Below are 21,659 nucleotides of genomic sequence, written 5' to 3'. Positions count from 1 at the left end.
GACATCATGCAGCGAGGCGTCTTGGCTTGCGGCCACACCGTCCTGAACGCGCCCCATCTCATCAGCTCTCGGAAGCTAAACTGGGCAGGGCCTGGTCATTACTTGAATGTGAGACCTTCTGGAAATTCCAGGCGCTGCAAGCTTTTTTCGTCACCTGGGGAACTTCGTCGTAGCTTTTAATACTCTCTTTCTGTCTGGAGGAGATTTAATTGAAGAATTGTACACGTACCCGGCTACTTTCACCACTCTTTGCTGCAGTGATATTTTCCCCTCCATTTTTCTTTTTTCTTTTTTATTTTGCTGGAAGTTCCGTCAATACCCTCCAGCCTTTAAGAGACATCATGCAGCCAGGCCTCTTGCTTGCGACCACACCGTCCTGAGCGCGACCGATCTCATCAGATCCCGGAAGCTAAACGGCGCAGGGTCTGGTCAGTACTTGGTTGGGTGACCTCCTGGAAATACCAGGTGCTGCAAGCTTTTTACTTCTCCTGGGTAACTTTATCGTAGCTCTTAATACTCTCTTTCTGTCTGGAGGAGATATAATTGAAGTATTGTACACGTACCCGGCAACTTTCAACACCATTTGCTGCACTGATATTTTTGCCTCCGTTTTTCTTTTTTTTTTTTTTTTTTTTTTTTTTGCTAGAAGTTCCGTCAATACCCGCCAGCCTTTAAGAGACATCATGCAGCCAGGCCTCTTGGCTTGCGGCCACACCGTCCTAAACGCCCCCAATCTCATCAGATCTCGGAAGCTAAACGGTGCAGGGCCTCGTCAGTACTTGGATGGGTGACCTCCTGGAAATACCAGGTGCTGCAAGCTTTTTCGTCTCCTGGGTAACTTCATCGTAGCTCTTAATACTCTATTTCTGTCTGGAGGAGATATAATTGAAGAATTGTACACGTACCCGGCTACTTTCAACACCCTTTGCTGCACTGATATTTTTCCCGCCATTTTTCTTTTTCTTTTTTATTTTTTCTGGAAGTTCCATCAATATCCGCCAGCCTTTAAGAGACATCATGCAACCAGGCATCTCGGCTTGCGGACACACAGACCTGAACGCGCCCGATCTCGTCAGATCTCGGAAACGAAACGGGGCAGGACCTGGTCAGTACTTGGATGGGAGATCTCCTGGAAATACCAGGTGCTGCCAGCTTTTTACGTCTGCTGGGTAACTTTATCGTAGCTCTTAATACTCTCTTTCAGTCTGGAGGAGATATAATTGAAATATTGTACACGTACCCGGTTACTTTCAACACCCTTTGCTACACTGATATTTTTCCCTCCATTCTTCTTTTTTCTTCATTATTTTGCTGGAAGTTCCGTCAATATCCTCCAGCCTTTAAGAGACATCATGCAGCCAGGCCTCTTGGCATGCGGACACATTGTCCTGAATGCGCCCGATCTCATCAGATCTCGGAAGCTAAATGGGGCAGGACCTGGTCAGTACTTGAATGTGAGACCTCCTAGAAAAACCTGGTGCTGCAAGCTTTTACGTCTCCTGGGTAACTTCATCGTAGCTCTTTATACTCTCTTTCTGTCTGGAGGAGATATAATTGAAGTATTGTACACGTACCCGGCCACTTTTAACACCCTTTGCTGCACTGATATTTTTCCCTCCGTTTTTCTTTTTTTTTTTTTTTGCTGGAAGTTCCGTCAATACCCGCCAACCATTAAGAGACATCATGCAGCCAGGCCTCTCGGCTTGTGTCCACACAGTCCTGAACGCGCTCGATCTCGTCAGATCACGTAAGCTGAACGGGGCAGGTCCTGGTCAGTACTTGGATGGGTGACCTCCTGGAAATACCAGGTGCTGCAAGCTTTATACGTCTCTTGGGTAACTTCATCGTAGCTCTTAATACTCTCTTTCAGTCTGGAGGAGATATAATTGAAGAATTGTACACATACCCGGCTACTTTCAACACCCTTTGCTGCACTGATATTTTTCCCTCCATTTTTCTTTTTTCTTTTTTTTTTTGCCGGAAGTTCCGTCAATACCCTCCAGCCTTTAAGAGACATCATGCAGCCAGCTCTCTAGGCTTGCGGCCACACTGACCTGAACGTGCACGATCTTGTCAGATCTCGGAAGCTAAACGGGGCAGGGCCTGGTCAGTACTTGGATGGGAGACCTCCTGGAAATACCTGGTGCTGCAAGCTTTTTAGTCTCCTGAGTAACTTCATTGTAGCTCTTAATACTCTCTTTCTGTCTGGAGGTGTTATAATTGAGGATTTGTACACGTACCCGGCTACTTTCAACACCATTTGCTGCACTGGTATTTTTCCCTCCATTTTTCTTTTTTTTGCTGGAAGTTCCGTCAATACCCGCCAGCCTTTAAGAGACATCATGCAGCCAGGCTTTTTGGCTTGCGGCCACACCGTCCTGAACGCGCCCGATCTTGTCAGATCTAGGAAGCAAAACGTGGCAGGACCTGGTCAGTATTTGGATTGGTGACCTCCTGGAAAAACTAGGTACTGCAAGCTTTTTACGTCTCCTGGGTAACTTCATCGTAGCTCTTAATACTCTCTTTCTGTCAGGAGAAGATACAATTGAAGAAATGTACACGTACCCGGCAACTTTCAACACCCTTTGCTGCACTGATATTTTTCCCTCCATTTTTCTTTTTTCTTTTTTTTTTTGCTGGAAGGTCCGTCAAAACCCGCCCGCCTTTAAGAGACATCATGCTGCCAGGCCTCTCGGCTTGCGGCCACGCCGTCCTGAACGCGACCGATCTCATCAGATCTCGGAAGCTAAACAGGGCAGGGCCTGGTCAGTACTTGGATGGGTGACCTCCTGGAAATACCAGGTGCTGCAAGCTTTATACGTCTCCTGGGTAACATCATCGTAGATCTTAATACTCTCTTTCTGTCTGGAGGAGATATAATTGAAAAAATGTACACGTACCCGGCTACTTTCATTACCCTTTGCTGAACTGATATTTTTCCCTCCATTTTTCTTTTTTTATTTGCTGGAAGTTCCGTCAACACCCGTCAGCCTTTAAGAGACATCATGCAGCCAGGCCTCTCGGCTTGCGGCTACACCGTCCTGGACGCACCCCGTCTCGTCAGATCTCGGAAGCTAAACGGGCCAGGGCCTGGTCAGTACTTGGATGGGTGACCTCCAGGAAATACCAGGTGATGCAAGCTTTTTACGTCTCCTGGGTAACTTCATCGTAGCTCTTAATACTCTTTATCTGTCTGGAGGAGATATAATTGAAGTATTGTACACTTTGTCTTAGGGACAGTCTGGCTAGCAGTGACTGAGTGGTTGACAGACGACAAGCAACGGAATGTACGTGCTCTGTGATGTCATAGCAGTCAGCTGAGAGAGGACGTGATGTCATCGCTGAGCTGTCTGTCTGTCTGTCTCTCTCTCTCTCTCTCTCTTCCTCTCAATTCAATTCATTTGTATTGTCAAAGCAATTGGACATACATACATACATATATATATATATATACATACATACATACATCCATACATGCTAGAAAGTCATTACAATGTTATCTTAAAGGCTAACTAAGCAGAACATATATCATTATAGAACAGAGTTCATAGGTCAACACATGGTTTTAGGGAACAGGCACGTAGGTCATACCGTTTGACAATGTCTCCAAGGTTCTCATCGTAAATAACAAACAGAAATCAAACTATCTTCTGGGCTGACCTTCTAGCTTGACCGTATCTTTCTTAAGTATACAAGAGAGAAAAACAGGTGTAAGAAAATAATTTCTAATTTTCCTTCTACACATATATACATACATACATACATATGTAGCGTTATGTTGGGTGTATTTTGATAAGAGCATTTGGGCTCTGAGCTGAAGCACTGATCTAAAGAAGACCTCTCCCCCCCCAAAGTTATCAGATTTCCTTAGCTCATCAGCTTGGAACTGGTTTGCATCAAAGTGACAGTTTTGGGGAGGATGGCACCGAGAAGAGGCCAAATAGTTTGGAATTCTGCTATGAGATGTCTGGAGAAAGGGGCCTGTAGGTGATAAAAACTCTTTGAAGTGGATGAGAGCCGAAATCCCGACATAGAGCTACGAACCCAGGCCAACCGGCATTTCCAAAAGATGGCATGGATTGACATCAGTCATAAATAAAGCCTCCCTCCAATAGGACACTGGGGGCTGAAACCGAAATCCAATCTCAAGAACTCAGGGACCAATCACCTACTGATCTGACAGACTATAAGGAACAGCGGACAGTCTTTCTCTCTCTCTCTCTCTCACCTGAACCAGAATCTCGCTGCCACAGCTCAACCTGTAGCTCTGTTGCCAGAACCGGAATCAGAAACCAACCAAGTCTTTGCCGGCAACAGAAGAGTTAAACTGGGAGAAGGAGATTGAGCGAAGAATTATTTTAAAGGACTTTATTAAATAAATAACTTCACAGACCCACCTGATCAGTGGAGTTTTACAGCTGGACAATTGACTAAGTCGACTGAATACGAAAGTGTCAGTCACTTAAATAGCTATTTGAGTCTTAAGAAACTTGACCCTTGGAACGAACAGGGCCCTGCTTTCCTCAAAGACTTTGTCTTCAAGTAACTACGGTGGAACCCTGCTTACAAAGAAGATTTTGTGCACAACCTTGGAGCCTTCAAACCAGTGGAAAATCTGTTTGGAAAAGACTCTACATTCGCGAAACCCCAACTTCCAGGTGCATCGACTGAGTGGAAGTTCTTGGACAAAGCCGAACCGGACTGCCTTTGTTCCAAACCACACGGACCTCGTGCCGTGTGCTGTTATCTGAGCCCGAAGCCAGAGAGGCCTCTCTGCGACGAAGTTCACATAAGTTTAACAGTTTGGAGTTCATGATTCATGACATTTGAGAAATCAATTAGAAATGTTAATCTGTGATTCATAACTCTAGAATGTGTAATATCATTTAGTTTTCTTAAATATAAATGTGTGTTGCATTCAACTGTTTTGTTGATAATTTTAGAAATAAAATCTGTCAACGCCGAGAAATATCTTCTCATTCCTGTTTAACTGTTTAGTCTGAAATTGACACAAGTTAATAGACACCAGATTATAGGTGGCCCTGCCTATCCTTAATCATTGAATAATAATCAGTTAAGGGAAATTGTGGTAACAAGTAATGATAGGATCTTTCTCTCCACCTAAACGTTAATGAGACTGATATATATATAACGAGAAGTTACCTGACATAAATACTAACCTGCGTAGTTATTGAATGTCTGACTAACAATACTAATGAGAGACTCACCTTCGTCTTACTAACCGGTATTGTAGTCAATGTGTTTATAACCTTTTTTGTTTAATGATTTGTGTGTTATCATATGCGATCCCATGGTCTTTGATTTGGTCACGGAAGTGATTTGTCTTTGATTTGTTGATCTAGAGTTGAATTTTAATTAGTTTTTCCCTTTTGTATAATTAGTGTAGTGCTACATTTAGTCTTTGTTTTTGAATAAATTTGACAATTTATATCTTTGGAATTGGTGTCTGCATCCAATTATTACAGAAAATGAGTTCTACAAGATTCCAGGATTCGTGATAAGGTGATACTATAAATTCACTTCTTTAATTGAATTTTATAAGTGTACCTTACGCTACACCTTTGACCACCACGTCTTCCTCCTCCCACTGCTTGACCTCTATTGTGACCTGGATCACCTGCCGGCTCCATGTTATCGCTGTGTTGTTGAGGTGGATAGCACGCATTTCACTCGATACTCGTACCACAATGTGAAATCAATCATCAATAACCAGTTGGCAGTATTGGAAAAGCAATTACAAGGGCCTGCATACATACAGTAATGTCAAATCTGATGTGGAAGAACAATTCCTTTATCCCTCTGTTCTCCACCAGGGTTGTGCTGATCGCCTCGATTGGCAAGTTTGCAGTGTGAGGAGTGGATCCATGTCGTCGTTCCTAGGCACTTCACAGCTGTGTGGGTGGTCAGGAGCACCTGGTAGGGCCCTGTCCACCTGGGCTGTTGGGAGGACTTTCTCTTGTGTGCTTTGATATACACAGTCATCTTGCTGGAAGGGGTGGTAAACCTGCTGGGATGGTTCAGTCTGGGCGGCTTTCATCTGTGAATGGACAGCTTCGAAAGCACGTGTTAGTCCCATACAAAAAGACAACATAGCATCATCCATCAAGTGGATGTCCATTTCCCTTACAGACAATGGAGGAGTGATGGAGAGTCTCATAAGTCATCCCATAATAATCTCACACGGAGAAAGACCTGTTTTTCTCAATTTGCTGACGATTTCATTGTCATTAGGACTATAGGAAGGGGTACTGGACGTTTGAGTCCTGTTTGTTTGCATATATTAGACAGCTTATTCTTTAATATCCCATTTTGTTTCTCCACTGCTCCAGCTGACTGAGCCTGATGGGGCAGTGAAAATGTTGTTTACCTCGCAGGGCTTTGCATAGTTCCTGCACTATTGTCCCAGTGAAGTGAGTGTTCCTATCACTGGAAATTTCCCTGGAATGCGAAATCTACATATAACATCCCTTAACTGTATTTTTGCTACTTTTACTACTTCAGCCTTCCTACGGGATAGGCTTCAACCCATTTAGAACACCTATATATTATTACAAGTATATATTCATATCCACAACATTTAAGCTTTTGAACACAATCTATTTGCATATTGCAGGATTATGAGCTTGACAAATGTGGCAAGTTCTACAATATTGCTAAGCTGTTACTATAAAACCTGGGGCAAACCAATTTAAAAGACTGATGCACACATCCCCCCTTTGCCCGTGTGGCCAACACCATGCGCCACATGGGCAAACCAGGGAAAGAGTGCCTGTGAGGCAACCAATGCATTAGCAAATGTTTGAGCTCTCTTATGGAAGGTGCAGTGGCCAGTTGCAATTTCCTGGAGCTTTTACAGTGCATCTCAAATTAAATTTCATCCAGCCCCAGGTCATAAAAGTCAAACCCTAGTTACGACATACATAACACATACATTTTGTTGCTTCAAAGAGAATACAAAAGTCAGCAAAACATTCTTTTTTACAAATTCAGTTTGTAAACTGTATTGTACATATATTTGTTGCGTTTTGATTTATAAACATTATACATTGTACAAATCTTAAGTGAAGGGCAATGGACTGATTCTGACTTCATGGCTGTCATTCTATTCATTTGAATAATGTGACATCTCCACTAATAGTACATTATAAATTAAACTATCAATAGAAGAATATGTGCTACTGCGGACGTCATCTGAGCAGTTTCACAATATATTGTAGATTCCTATAATCTGGAAAACCTTTAATTATAGTATTTTAACTTATTTCTCCACTGAGTCAAGCATCACTTCAGCGTAGTGGACCTCAGCATTGGTCTGTTCAAGTTGCTGTGAGGCTGTCTTTAAAGCCGCGCCCTTGGCCTACTGTGTCTCAACAAGAACACCAGCATCTTCTCCATATGGGTCAGACATCGGTTCCTTCAGGACACGATTCATAATATGCATATCTGCCATGTGGAATAAATCAGTCTGAAGACACAATGTGTGGTTCACACAACATCAGAGATCGTCCTTATAAAAGGCATCTCTATCACATTAGTTGACATTCGCACAATCTATAAGGTTTCTAGTAAAGGGACAATTCAAAATAATAATAATCTTGATTCCAATTTATCTCATTTATCAAATTATTTCAGTACAGCACTCAGCTGTCGTCAGCAGCATCATATCTCCTGTGTTTATTGAATCAGCTTTACTTCCTAGTGTAGATACTCTTTTTGTGTGGAGTTGTCAAAGTTTCAAAACAATGTGCTTATCTTTGTCCTTTTATCTAACTTAAATACCTGAGAACATTACAATAACTATTACAGCAGCTCCTTCAACACCATAGTTAATAGTAGTTGGGTAAATGATGGCAGTTATTAATCTTTGTTTCTCAATTCATTTTTTACCAATAAACCATAATTTGAAATTATTTCCATACTCCTATTATTCCTATTTTCATTATTATTAGTTTTATGCGGTTGTCATCTAGTATGTGATGTATTCGTCTGTATCAACATCAATATTATTATCATTATTAATACAAGCAGTGTAAATTACCATTCATTACACTCTTGCTCTGTTTGTAATAAGTTATGAACCCTTACACGTACTTACAGTCTCTGCCTTGTCTCTGACTTCTCTCTCTCTCTCTCTCTCTCTCTCTCTCTCATCTCAGGCTGCTTGTCTGCTCAGGCGAACAGGGGGAGCAGAGGAGCACATACGGCCCTTGCCCCCTGCCCCCCTCTTCCTAATTGATAGGGTATTTCTGTTTGTGAAAGGACTATTTCCAAACAGTTTTATAACTTGCCATGACTATGTTTCATTAAATTAGTTATGTTACACCTTTAGTTATACCTGTAGTAACTTCATTATTTTCCCTCATATTCCAGTCAATCACCATCAGAGTCTCTCGTGGCAGTACATTTGTCTCACACAGAACAAACTCTCCTTTCTCAACCGCTTTCAATTTTGGATAACATCGCACTGCATCCCAACAGCTGTTCTTTCTCCTATTCCTAATTTCTTACAAGAAAATGCAAGTTATATTTGATCGATTTGTATTATTACTATTTATATACATTTCACTACATTATTGTAGTTAATGAATGTATTTAATCTTTGGAAAATAAGCCTTTTCATTGATCTCAATAATGATGTCCAGGTACTTCAGGAAAGCACATTTTCAAAAAATGTGTCCAGTCAATGATTTCCCCAACTAAGAACCTGCGTGGGCACTAAGACTGTCCTCCTGCGCGGCTCATGTCTTTATTGTGTCACTTCCTCCTATTGAAGTCCAATCTACACCAGTACAGGTTCAGAAGAACTGTTCCCGAATCCAGATTGAACTGATCAATAGTTAATTTCTTACCTACACATTGTATTTAGGGATCTATTACTAGGGATTTAAAAACTCTTCATTGTGGAACTCATAGCTTCCAAATGAGCACATCGTTAATTTCCTGGAGTATCTGGTTATCTATTTATCAATATGTAAGAAACCTTCACCGAATGTTTGTGGTTGCCTCGGATTCCTATTTCTAAATTTGGCTCTAATTCCATTTCTAACATGTTACTTTTAACTTCTGTATTCGTAAGACCTATTTAAATAACTTAATTTTGTATTATTATTTCTGTTTGCAATAGCATTCTGTGTACAGTTAAATGCTGACTTTCTTGTAGGTCTGTTATTACAACATATTTAACTGGCGTTTTTTAGCTATCATTCTGTAACTATTTGTGACTTATGACTCTCTTAGTCATATTCTGGACTATACAGTACATGAAAAAGTCAAAATATGGACATTTACCTTGCGCAAACTGAAAATGTACAAACATACAAAGAGACACATATTAATTTATATCCATAGTAAATTCAGATACCATGGTTTTGGTTGGCATGTTATATTGACCTGCAGTGTCTCAAACTACCCTTATTTATTACTTATCTAGTAATTTTCCTTCAGTATCTTGAGGACTGTCATTTATACTGAAAAACATATATATATATATTTTTAATTTGTCTTCGGGGCATTCAGATTGAATTATGCCTGTTGTCTTTTCTTTCTTTTCTCTAACAAATGTTTTAAGATAGCTAGCTTTGGTTTCTCATTTCTTAATGCTTTGTATTCCTATTTTGCAAAACCGTTTTTAGGTGCTCAAGTCTATCTGAATCAAAAGTCCCATCTTCTGGAAACCTTAATTTTCTGTCACCTATTGTCCAGTCAAACGCACCGCTTCACTCCATAGTTATCATACATGTACCTTACATGTGTACCTTTAAGTGGCGGGTCGCCCGTCTTACTAGAGCTGTTCCCACACAGTAACACGTTTTCCCATTTTCTATGAATCGTTTTGTACACAACAACCAAGGCGTGCAAGCCCGCAAAATAACAATAAACGACAGGGGAGAAAACATAGCAAAAAACAAGAAAACACAAATAATACTAAATCCTATATAGGAATAACAACAAACATGCTTTTCAATGTTTGCATTTATAGAACTTGTATATAACTTAATGACTTTTCTTCATTTACCATAAACACTATAAACTTCTATAAACTATAAACACGTTATTTTATATTATCACCGGCGTATCAGATATTGAACAATTAATTAGCGCTCCTTTTTTTTTTTTTTTCTAATAGTAGGTCAAACCTACGCTGCAGTTTACAAACACACTTAAGCCTGCGGGAACCCAGACAGGAAAACACAGTCCTGTTCCTTCACAAACAAGAAGACACAGTCAAGTCTATGGTAACCCTAAGAAACCATGCTCCTCGGTTATTGGTGTCAATGGATCTCATTATCCTGAAACTTTCATGATCGAAACATGGAATACTGTTTGTCAGTTTCCATAAAACTATGCATTAAGAGTAATGCAACAGTCACTTATCATTTTGAGCAGCTGTATCAATTGATAGTTAGATCTTTGTAATGAAATGAATAGACAGTGATCTCAGATGTAATGTGTGAATTGCATTTTGAAATGGTAATACTTTGATGTTAAGTTGTGTCATTTTAGTTCAATGAACAAATGATCTGAGGTTGATGTGTATTGTATCCAAGCAATTGTAAAAAAGTGTTAGAGTTTTGAAAAATGTGCATTTTGATCATCGGGTGTGAGTTTAGTGTCTAGAGTTTTGAAAAATGACATCAAGGTTCTGAAATGAGTGCCAAAGTGATTGTAAAAAAGTGTAATATCAGGGGACAGTGGCTATTAGTGATCTGGCCTTCCGTGGCCTCTGTATTAATGTAACAGGTCACATTGTATGTGTACACTGATACTTGATAGTATAATATAGTACAAGTAAAAAACATACATAGGTATCATAGAAGTATTTTGCAGAAATGATTATGGATAGTTATCAAAATGGAGAGGAAATGCTAAATCCAGTCTACCCAGGCTGAGCTTCTATTGCTGCACCTGCTAAGTGGCTGCTGGCCCCACTATATGGATAGAGCCACACCAAGTACAAGAGTCTCCCTATTGCTATTTATATCTCCCTATCCAGTCTTCTATAGGTGTCAGGGTGGGGTGCCTATTCCCCTGCATGCTTTGAAACCTATAGCACCTGGGACACACACTTGGGATCCGGTTCCTCTGCCCCTCACATACACATGAGGAATCCCAGGTGCTCAATACGTCATACTGTCTCTTTCATCTCATGTGTAAACTATGGACAAATACATGACTAAACGTGTTTAGTTGCTTTTCCCAGAATGCTTTGCGCCACGATATGCAAATAACGGGGACTATGATTGGCTCCCTGACATTACCCACACTGCGACTGATGCTACCCATTTCACTACCCAACAAAGACCCATAATATGCATGTGTCTGTCTGTCTGTCTGTCAAAGTATGTGTGTGTGTGTCTGTGTGTGTTTGTGTGTCTGTCTCTGTGTGAAAATGTGCCTGTCTCTGTGTGAAAGTGAGTGTGTCTGTGTCTGTGTCTGTCTGTCTGTGAAAGTGAGTGTGTGAAAGTGTGTGTGAGTGTCTGTCTGTCTGTCTGTCTTTGAAAGTGTGTGTGAGTGTCTGTCTGTCATGTAACTTGCACATCTGTTAGGGCACCATATGCAGAGATGTACACATATTGTTCCTTTTCCATATACACTCACCTAAAGGATTATTAGGAACACCATACTAATACTGTGTTTGACCCCCTTTCGCCTTCAGAACTGCCTTAATTCTACGTGGCATTGATTCAACAAGGTGCTGAAAGCATTCTTTAGAAATGTTGGCCCATATTGATAGGATAGCATCTTGCAGTTGATGGAGATTTGTGGGATGCACATCCAGGGCACGAAGCTCCCGTTCCACCTGTAGCGTAAGGTACACTTATAAATTTCAATTAAAGAAGTGAATTTATAGTATCACCTTATCACGAATCCTGGAATCTTGTAGAACTCAATTTCTGTAATAATTGGACGCAGACACCAATTCCAAAGATATAAATTGTCAAATTTATTCAAAACAAAGACTAAATGTAGCACTACACTAATTATACAAAAGGGAAAAACTAATTAAAATTCAACTCTATATCAACAAATCAAAGACAAATCACTTCCGTGACCAAATCAAAGACCATGGGATCGCATATGATAACACAAATCGTTAAACAAAAGAGGTTATAAACACATTGACTACAATACCAGTTAGTAAGATGAAGGTGAGTCTCTTGTTAGTATTATTAGTCAGACATTAAATACGCAGGTTAGTATTTATGTCAGGTAACTTCTCGTTATATATATATCAGTCTCATTAACGTTTAGGTGGAGAGAAAGATCCTATCATTACTTGTTACCACAATTTCCCTTAACTGATTATTATTCAATGATTAAGGATAGGCAGGGCCACCTATAATCTGGTGTCTATTAACTTGTGTCAATTTCAGACTAAACAGTTAAACAGGAATGAGAAGATATTTCTCGGCGTTGACAGATTTTATTTCTAAAATTATCAACAAAACAGTTTAATGCAACACACATTTATATTTAAGAAAACTAAATGATATTACACATTCTAGAGTTATGAATCACAGATTAACATTTCTAATTGATTTCTCAAATGTCATGAATCATGAACTCCAAACTGTTAAACTTATGTGAACTTCGTCGCAGAGAGGCCTCTCTGGCTTCGGGCTCAGATAACAGCACACGGCACGAGGTCCGTGTGGTTTGGAACAAAGGCAGTCCGGTTCGGCTTTGTCCAAGAACTTCCACTCAGTCGATGCACCTGGAAGTTGGGGTTTCGCGAAAGTAGAGTCGTTTCCAAACAGATTTTCCACTGGTTTGAAGGCTCCAAGGTTGTGCACAAAATCTTCTTTGTAAGCAGGGTTCCACCGTAGTTACTTGAAGACAAAGTCTTTGAGGAAAGCAGGGCCCTGTTTGTTCCAAGGGTCAAGTTTCTTAAAACTCAAATAGCTATTTAAATGACTGACACTTTCGTATTCAGTCGACTTAGTCATTTGTCCAGCTGTAAAACTCCACTGATCAGGTGGGCACAGGCGGGCAGCGCAGTCTGTAAAGTTCTTTATTTAATAAAGTCCTTTAAAAGAATTCTTTGTACGGCTCAATCTCCTTCTCCCAGTTTAACTCTTCTGTTGCCGGCAAAGACTTGGTTGGTTTCTGGTTCCGGTTCGGGCAACAGAGCTACAGGTTGAGCTGTGGCAGCGAGTTACTGGTTCAGGTGAGAGAGAGAGAGAAAGAAAGGCCGTGTTTGTCCTTTATAGTCTGTCAGATCAATAGGTGATTGGTTCCTGAGTTCTTGAGATTGGATTTCGGTTTCAGCCCCCAGTGTCCTATTGGAGGGGGGCTTGATTTATGACTGATGTCAATCCATGCCATCTTTTGGAAATGCCGGTTGGCCTGGGTTCGTAGCTCTATGTCGGGATTTCGGCTCTCATCCACTTCAAAGAGTTTTTATCACCTACAGGCCCCTTTCTCCAGACATCTCATAGCAGAATAACAAACTATTTGGCCTCTTCTCGGTGCCATCCTCCCCAAAACTGTCACTTTGATGCAAACCAGTTCCAAGCTGATGAGCTAAGGAAATCTGATAACTTTGGGGGGGAGAGGTCTTCTTTAGATCCGTGCTTCAGCTCAGAGCCCAAATACTCTTATCCAAATACACCCAACATAACGCTACATACCCCCTTTCTTGAATGGGACTGAGGTCGACTAGGACGTTATCCCCTTCAAGACAAAATAAGACGTTAAGCATTTATCTCAAAGTTATGTAACAGAATTCAACAGTGGACTTCACCATTCATGACCCCGAGAAATCAAAGAAAACAAACTAATAGTTAATTATTTAAGCAGAATGTATTCCAATCAAATTGACAATCCTATACTAGCACATATACAGGTTACATATTATAACACAAGTACATTAAAACAAAAAAACAATTGGTATTACTCAGTATTGAGTATGGTTACTGACGGTAACCAATAGGTGGAAGTTGATTAACAGAGGGAGGTGACTGGGAATTCAGGTGTTATTCAGGCACCTGACCTTCACTATGTCTATAATAGTTGGTAGGGACCTGGGTTCGAATGGTTGGCTTACATGGTAAGCCGGTGCCCCCTTTAGGGACATGCACAAAAAATGGTCTCATTGGGAAGTTGTACCTTGGTGGCTGTATCATATCTGTCATTCAATTCCACCGGCTTTGGTGATTCAACTTGAGCCCACAACCTGTTCAATAGATCCTGACCAATGATCAACTTCTCTGTTTCAAATTTGGAAATATAAACTGGATGAACCAACTTAATCTTCCCAAAGGTGAACTCTAACAATGCCTTTTGAGTGAGCTGTGCCTTAGTCTCTGTGTAACTTGTAATGTTCACACTACAAGCTTCCACTTTCAGTCGTTGGTCTGAGGTTTCCATAATTTGTTTCAGGTTGCCCATTGTGGTGGCAGACATTAAACAAATTTCAGCCCCAGTGTCCAACAAGGCTCCTCACTCCCACACATTCTCAATGGTCACTTCTATGTAAACTTGCTTGGCTCTGCCTCTCTGTGTCAGATCACCCAGTAACATCACCAAAGGTTCAGCTTGCCTGCAGGCAACTTCCCCCACTGGGAGGTCCCAGTGGGCTGATGTGTCAGAGAAACCCCCCTGCTGTTCCTCACATCCAATCAAAAACACAGAGGCGGGGACAGGGGGTGGTTCCAGAGCTAGTCATTCCTTAGGTGGCGAGTCCGGCCCTTTACCCTGGCTACTAACTTCCAGTTTGGGAAGAGGGGGCAAAGGGAGCAGAGCTAAGCGTAGCAGTAGCTCAGAAACTGCAACATTGCTCAGAGACTGAGTTAACCCACCTAGGCTAGGAGCAGATTTCTTTTTTTTATTGTAAGCCTGGGTGTCTTGGATTCCATCCTTGGGAGGTTCTTTCCTTCTTTGAATCTCTGTCCCCTCTAACTCCAGTGGAGAAATAGGGCTCTCAGAGCGCCTTGCCAGTACTTGGGTGCTTGAATCTTTACGATCAGAAGTGCTATTGTACTTGCTTTCCCAAGCTTTCTGTGCCATTTTTTCGAATTTCAGCTATGTTCATATACGTTGTGTCTGCATGTAATATGATCATTTCCTTAATCGTTGGGAACAAATTAGCAACAAACAACCCTTTAAAGCTCACCTCTTCCTCGGCCCCGGGTCGATCTTGACCCGCAAAATAGGTTTTCCTAAGCTTTTCATAGTAATCAAGGGGGGACTCATGCTTACCCTGTTTGATCTGGTGTGCGGCAGTCACTGCTGCCACTGGATCAATGAACCTGGAATAGTCCCTAACTAATGCTCTGCACAAGCGTTGAAACCTATCGCAGACCATGGACCCTTGCCTCTCCATCCAAGAATGGACTTGGCGAGAGGTAGTTTTGCGGATTAGGAGAACCTTTTCCTTCTCCGTAGCCTCAGGATAGAAACTCAAAGCATACTTAATGTCCTTAATATACGCTTCCACATTTCCTTCCTTGTCTGCTGGGTTAAAGGTTTCACAATCTTTAGCCAGTTCTCTCAACTGGCGCATGTTAACCTTTCGGTCTGGACTCTCGGGAGAGGAAGTTCGTCTGTGCGACGAGCTTCTTACCCTGGGTGGAGAAAGACTACAGGGAGGGGTACGATCAGGACGAGGCAACCCGGGGCCTAAATGTGGAGACGGTGTGCGACTCCGTGCATTGGCCGGTTCCGGCTGTTCCTTTATGCTGTCAGGTGTCAGCTTTGCAGCCCACCAAGAGGCAGCTTTCAGGGCCCCTATTTGTTGCTTGAGACGCTCATTTTCAACTTCAGTTGATTTGAGTTCTCCCCTAAGCACCTGATTTACTCTCCTCATTTCTTCACTGTCCCTTTTTAAATGTATGACCTCGCCTTCGAGTATCTCCATTTTTACAGTGCCCAAATCTTTCTCCCTGACTGTTTTGCAAAGACGCATTTCCAAAACATCCCGGTCCTTCAAAACTATCCTTTCATTTTCAACCGCTTTACATCTGTCATTTTGCAGACCTTTTACTTGGATCAGAGTTGTTTTCAATTCAACTTGACATTGTCTTAAATCATTTCCTAATTGCTCTCTCTGTTCAATTAAGTCCTCTTTTTCAGCATTCAACACAATGACTTGTTTTCCACAAGTATCTAGCTTTCCTTCAAATTCTAAAACCATTCCATGCCGTTTGGCTCTTTCTTCTTTCGCTTTAGCATACTTTTCTCCTAGCTTTTTCAGTTTTTCAAACTTGCTTATGATCCAGTTCACTACCCTTGAGCTCGCAAGTGCTAAGCTAGCCATAACTTTCATCACCTCTATCGACTCTTTTTCGAGTTGCGTCGTAGTGTCGTTTACCAACTGAGTTCGACGCGACTCTACTTCAAAGTCCAAACTGCCTAGGCGTCCAAGGAATTCAGGAATCTCTGTTCCTGGTACCTTAACAATCAATGCTTCACATGGGGACATTTGGGTAATCATTGTTTTGGCTATTCAGTAACAACCCAACAGAACAGTACTCGATTAATCACCTAATGACTCTAATGCCAACGCTTAGGATATCAACAATTTATCACAAGTAACTAAAACAGACTTAATCTTTTGTGACTTTGGATTTATGACTGATGTCAATCCATGCCATCTTTTGGAAATGCCGGTTGGCCTGGGTTCGTAGCTCTATGTCGGGATTTCGGCTCTCATCCACTTCAAAGAGTTTTTATCACCCACAGGCCCCTTTCTCCAGACATCTCATAGCAGAATAACAAACTATTTGGCCTCTTCTCGGTGCCATCCTCCCCAAAACTGTCACTTTGATGCAAACCAGTTCCAAGCTGATGAGCTAAGGAAATCTGATAACTTTGGGGGGGAGAGGTCTTCTTTAGATCCGTGCTTCAGCTCAGAGCCCAAATACTCTTATCCAAATACACCCAACATAACGCTACACACCACATCCCAAAGATGCTCTATTGGGTTGAGATCTGGTGACTGTGGGGGCCAGTTTAGTACAGTGAACTCATTGTCATGTTCAAGAAACCAATTTGAAATGATTCGACCTTTGTGACATGGTGCATTATCCTGCTGGAAGTAGCCATCAGAGGATGGGTACATGGTGGTCATAAAGGGATGGACATGGTCAGAAACAACGGGCCGTGGCATTTAAACGATGCCCAATTGGCACTAAGGGGCCTAAAGTGTGCCAAGAAAACATCCCCCACACCATTACACCACCACCACCAGCCTGCACAGTGGTAACAAGGCATGATGGATCCATGTTCTCATTCTGTTTACGCCAAATTCTGACTCTGAAATCGAGACTCATCAGACCAGGCAACATTTTTCCAGTCTTCAACTGTCCAATTTTGGTGAGCTTGTGCAAATTGTAGCCTCTTTTTCCTATTTGTAGTGGAGATGAGTGGTACCCGGTGGGGTCTTCTGCTGTTGTAGCCCATCCGCCTCAAGGTTGTACGTGTTGTGGCATCACAAATGCTTTGCTGCATACCTCGGTTGTAGCGAGTGGTTATTTCAGTCAAAGTTGCTCTTCTATCAGCTTGAATCGAGTCGGCCCATTCTCCTCTGAGCTCTAGCATCAACAAGGCATTTTCGCCCACAGGACTGCCGCATACTGGATGTTTTTCCCTTTTCACACCATTCTTTGTAAACCCTAGAAATGGTTGTGCGTGAAAATCCCAGTAACTGAGCAGATTGTGAAATACTCAGAGCGGCCCGTCTGGCACCAACAACCATGCCACGCTCAAAATTGCTTAAATCACCTTTCATTCCCATTCAGACATTCAGTTTGGAGTTCAGGAGATTGTCTTGACCAGGACCACACCCCTAAATGCATTGAAGCAACTGCCATGTGATTGGTTGGTTAGATAATTGCATTAATGAGAAATTGAACAGGTGTTCCTAATAATCCTTTAGGTGAGTGTATATGTATGTATGTATGTATGCATGTCCAATTGCTTTGACAATTCAAATGCACTGAATTGAGAGAGAGAGAGAGAGAGACAGAGAGAGAGAGTTGTAGTCCAGACCACTGCAAAATTCCTGCTGAAGTGATCTGGATCACCACACAATGGCCCAAGGACCACTGCAAACTTGGATTTCAATGTATTTGTGTAATCTGTGTTGCAATAGCACCTACCATGTTCCTTTGTGGTGATCTGGTTAATTCTGATCTGGGAAAACCACAATCCTGCAGGTTTAATAAGTCTCTCTACACATCAGTCCCTGAGTACCTTCAACCAATGGTCATTTTGACCAATTAAGCCCAAGATTTGAGTCAATTAAGTTGTCAAGGACTACCCAGTGAAGACGTGAACTCACGACTAGGTCACACTGTGAGCTCACCAGAGCAGACATTACACTGAGCTCACTGTGAGCTCACTTAGCGCTTTTCCAGCGACATGGTGCCGGTGCTGGAGCCGGAGCCGCTGCCCTTACTCGGTGGCTAACCCACCTCTATGTTACAAATGTTCCCTAAACACTTATTTTGCAAGATCAATAAAAATCCTTTAGGAAATTTAAACTTTTACTGACACACATAGTTAATAGCAATGTATTATAACTTTACCAAAAATAATAATCTGTATATCTTTAATTGTTTAGACGTTATTAAGATATAATGCATCTTTCACATAGGGAACATTTGTAACATGTTAGGAAAAACAAACAAATGATTTGAAAATATTCATAATTACAGCATACAATTTGTCAGGCTTCATAAGAATGGTATTTATAACATACTCTGTAAAAATCAAGCAAATAGCATTTGTGGTTCACGAGAAATATATATATATATATATATATATATATATATATATATATATATATATATATATATATATATATTATCAAAGCTATCAGACTATAGCAGCCGGTGTATGAAGACACATACGATTATACAGCATTATTTGGCAGCTTCGCAAGACCTAATTTGAAACGTTGTTGGTAAGTTAGATAATTAGTGGGGACCCGCTATTTGCAGTTCTTCCCCTCCATAATTGCTAAAATAAAGTTTTACTGACATTTTATTGACCCTACCACTGCATAGGGCACATCTGTAACATGAACGCTACTGAATGGCACATACATTGAAAACTACGGAGAACTGAGACAAATCCACTTTACACTTCATAAATAATCTTAAAACGTTTCCAACCAAGGCAACACCCACTTGAAATACGTTCATTCTCATTTTTGGTAAACAAAAAGAGAGATTGTTACATATGTTCCCTATGATGCATCTACAGAGAGAGAGAGAGAGACAGACACTAACTCTCTCTCTCTCTCTCTCTCTCTCTCTCTCTCAGCTGGGAGTGTGTGGGAGGGGTCTGCAGTGAGCGGGAGTGCTGCTGAGAGCTCTGTCCTTTGGCTGCGTTTTTTTGTTGCTTTACTTTTTTCAGTTTGTTTATTTTGTCTTCTGTTTTCAGTGCTTTTCTTATTGTGGGGGAACAGGGGAGGGGAGGGGGGAGTACCGGTAGTTCTTCCCGGGTCGGGGGGTCGGACCCCCTGAATGCGTCTTTTGAAAAACTGACCCGACGCCATGGAGTCAAGATCGCTCCGGTGCAGTTCTGCCCCCTAGAGCAGTGTGTGTTAGCGGTTGGGGAGGTAGCAGGGTGTGAAAATATCAAGTCTGCTGCCATTGTTATCTTCTTAAAAACCACTGATCTGCTCAATCAGCTAGTGGCTAATGGCACAGTGTTAGACGACACTTTCACCCCGGTGTTGCCGCTCGCTGCTCCTGCCCGGAAGGTAACGCTGTCTAACGTCCCTCCGTTCATCCGCACCGGCTCGGGCAGCTGATGTCCGGCATTAAGAGGGTCCCGCTGGGCTGCAAAGCCCCGCAACTGAAACACGTCATGTCCTTCCGAAGGCAGCTGTATATGATCCTCAATAACATCAATGAGGATCTTAATGTCATTTTTAAATTTAAGATCGACAATACCGACTACGTCGTGTTCGCTACTTCGGAGTCCATGAAGTGTTTCAGGTGTGGGAGCGAGGGGCATGTCGTGAGGAACTGTCCCGAGCAGGACAGGGAGCGGGAGGAGGAGCGGGGTGACGCGGGGAGGAATAGAGACACCGGCCCGCAGCCACAGATGCAGCGGGCAGACAGAGATCGAGCCCCGGCGGAGGAGACAGTCGCCGGTCGGACCGATGGTACCACTGATGCCGTGACGGGGGAAGAGCTGCCCGGAGGCGATGACGCACAGCTGGGGGACGGGGTCGAGGCAGCGGGGGATAGTGACGACCGAGACGCCGGGGGGAGATGGTGTTGAGGCGGTGCACGGGGCGCTGGTTAGTGACGAGGAACAACCTCAGCAGCCAGCAGACGGGCGGACAGACACACAGGGTGTAGCCGAGGAGGAGGCAGGGCCAGGCTCGGCGGTACAAGCCGAGGCGCCGGGTGGAAAAAACGCACTAAGAAGGTGCTGGGAGGGAGCACGGACGGTGTTGGTAAATAGTGTCAGTAAAAGAAGTGGTGGCACAGTAGTGAAGCTGGGGTAGCGAGCGGCTTGGTGGGGAAAGGTCCGGCTACACGCTGGAGCATCGCGGCAGCCACCGGGGACGCCTCGGGCTCGGAGTGACAGTGAGGGCGGCTTCACGGATTCCTCTCTCGCCTCCTCGTCCTCGGTGAGTCAGAGCTGCAGTGAAGGATATCAGGAGGTTTTTAGAGAAAACGAAGGGAAAGAGGTCTGTTGTAGTGGAGCAGTTTTTCCCAGATCGTGCACGCCTGCTGGCCTCTATTAAGTTTTTACAGAAACCCTGACCTATCAATTTGTACAACACTCACTGAAAACCATGGTTGGGGTCAATTCCTGTTTTTCAATTCCAATTCCTCCTACAAATCAATTCAAAATTGCAATTACTTTTTGCATTCACAGAATATTCTTTATTGGAATTGAATTGAAAAGGGAATTAAAAATTGAATTGGAATTGACCCCAACCCTGTTGAAAACAAAACAAAAAATACAGATCTGGTTCTTCAAATCTTCACTCTGGTTTCATTCTGTGTCGTAGTTCATTTATCTTGCTGTTAATTGCACCACCAATTACACTCTTTGGGGTACTGGGCAATTTTTTCAAGGTAGCCCCTAAAAAACATGTATCACATAGATTTAATGACTTGCACATAGATATATAAAAATCTTTTAATAAACATACCACATATCTTTGAGAAGGGTTCATTAGTTACATATTGCCACAGTAAATCAACATTTTTGTGTGTGGGTGTATTTAAACATTTTGGTGTATGCTCTTAAACTTGTCTTACACTAGTTCATAGTAAAATCTGTACTTGGCGAAGCAGCTATGCAAAGGCAGTCTTTTCTCCATTAATACCTTGCTTAAGCATTACATTGATGTGGCACAACTGGACTGAAATGTGAAGTATTTGCTCAAAAGTCAAATTTAAATGAGACATGAAAGTTTATATTGTCAAGGATCCCATGGCACTATTCATTATTATTATGTATTAATATGTCTGAAGCATTAATCCAAGGTGATTTACAAGGTGTTGTTGAAAGAGTGACGTGGCTGAATTCTAAGTCAGGCTTCCCTCAATCAGGTCTAACAAATTTGTTATGACTCCACCTTTACTGCTGTGTAGTAATCTGCTGGTACAAAATGGCTGCACCCCAGAGGGTGGTGGGTGAAGTGAGTCTGTAGAGCACTTTGG

The 21,659-nt window shown here is 42.1% G+C and overlaps 1 non-coding gene and 9 pseudogenes across 1 annotated transcript; all 10 read left to right on the top strand.

Annotated features, from left to right (window-relative positions):
• The first annotated feature begins 24 nt into the window (after window positions 1-24).
• On the top strand, window positions 25-143 carry LOC136728116 (uncharacterized; annotated as a pseudogene).
• Window positions 144-358: 215 nt separating this feature from the next.
• LOC136727973 (uncharacterized) lies at window positions 359-477 on the top strand (annotated as a pseudogene).
• Window positions 478-701: 224 nt separating this feature from the next.
• LOC136727830 (uncharacterized) lies at window positions 702-820 on the top strand (annotated as a pseudogene).
• A 215-nt stretch (window positions 821-1,035) lies between these two features.
• Window positions 1,036-1,154, top strand: LOC136728115 (uncharacterized; annotated as a pseudogene).
• Window positions 1,155-1,370: 216 nt separating this feature from the next.
• On the top strand, window positions 1,371-1,489 carry LOC136728105 (uncharacterized; annotated as a pseudogene).
• A 212-nt stretch (window positions 1,490-1,701) lies between these two features.
• On the top strand, window positions 1,702-1,820 carry LOC136728170 (uncharacterized; annotated as a pseudogene).
• A 216-nt stretch (window positions 1,821-2,036) lies between these two features.
• Window positions 2,037-2,155, top strand: LOC136728679 (uncharacterized; annotated as a pseudogene).
• A 205-nt stretch (window positions 2,156-2,360) lies between these two features.
• Window positions 2,361-2,479, top strand: LOC136728133 (uncharacterized; annotated as a pseudogene).
• A 216-nt stretch (window positions 2,480-2,695) lies between these two features.
• On the top strand, window positions 2,696-2,814 carry LOC136728027 (5S ribosomal RNA). The gene has a single exon (XR_010808561.1). It is a non-coding gene; the product is annotated as a 5S ribosomal RNA (ribosomal RNA).
• Window positions 2,815-3,023: 209 nt separating this feature from the next.
• Window positions 3,024-3,142, top strand: LOC136727772 (uncharacterized; annotated as a pseudogene).
• The last annotated feature ends 18,517 nt before the right edge of the window (window positions 3,143-21,659 follow it).

The sequence above is a fragment of the Amia ocellicauda genome, unplaced genomic scaffold (genome assembly GCF_036373705.1).
Source record: "Amia ocellicauda isolate fAmiCal2 unplaced genomic scaffold, fAmiCal2.hap1 HAP1_SCAFFOLD_29, whole genome shotgun sequence".
Lineage (NCBI taxonomy): Eukaryota > Metazoa > Chordata > Actinopteri > Amiiformes > Amiidae > Amia > Amia ocellicauda.
This window is presented reverse-complemented; position numbering and strand designations above follow the sequence as displayed.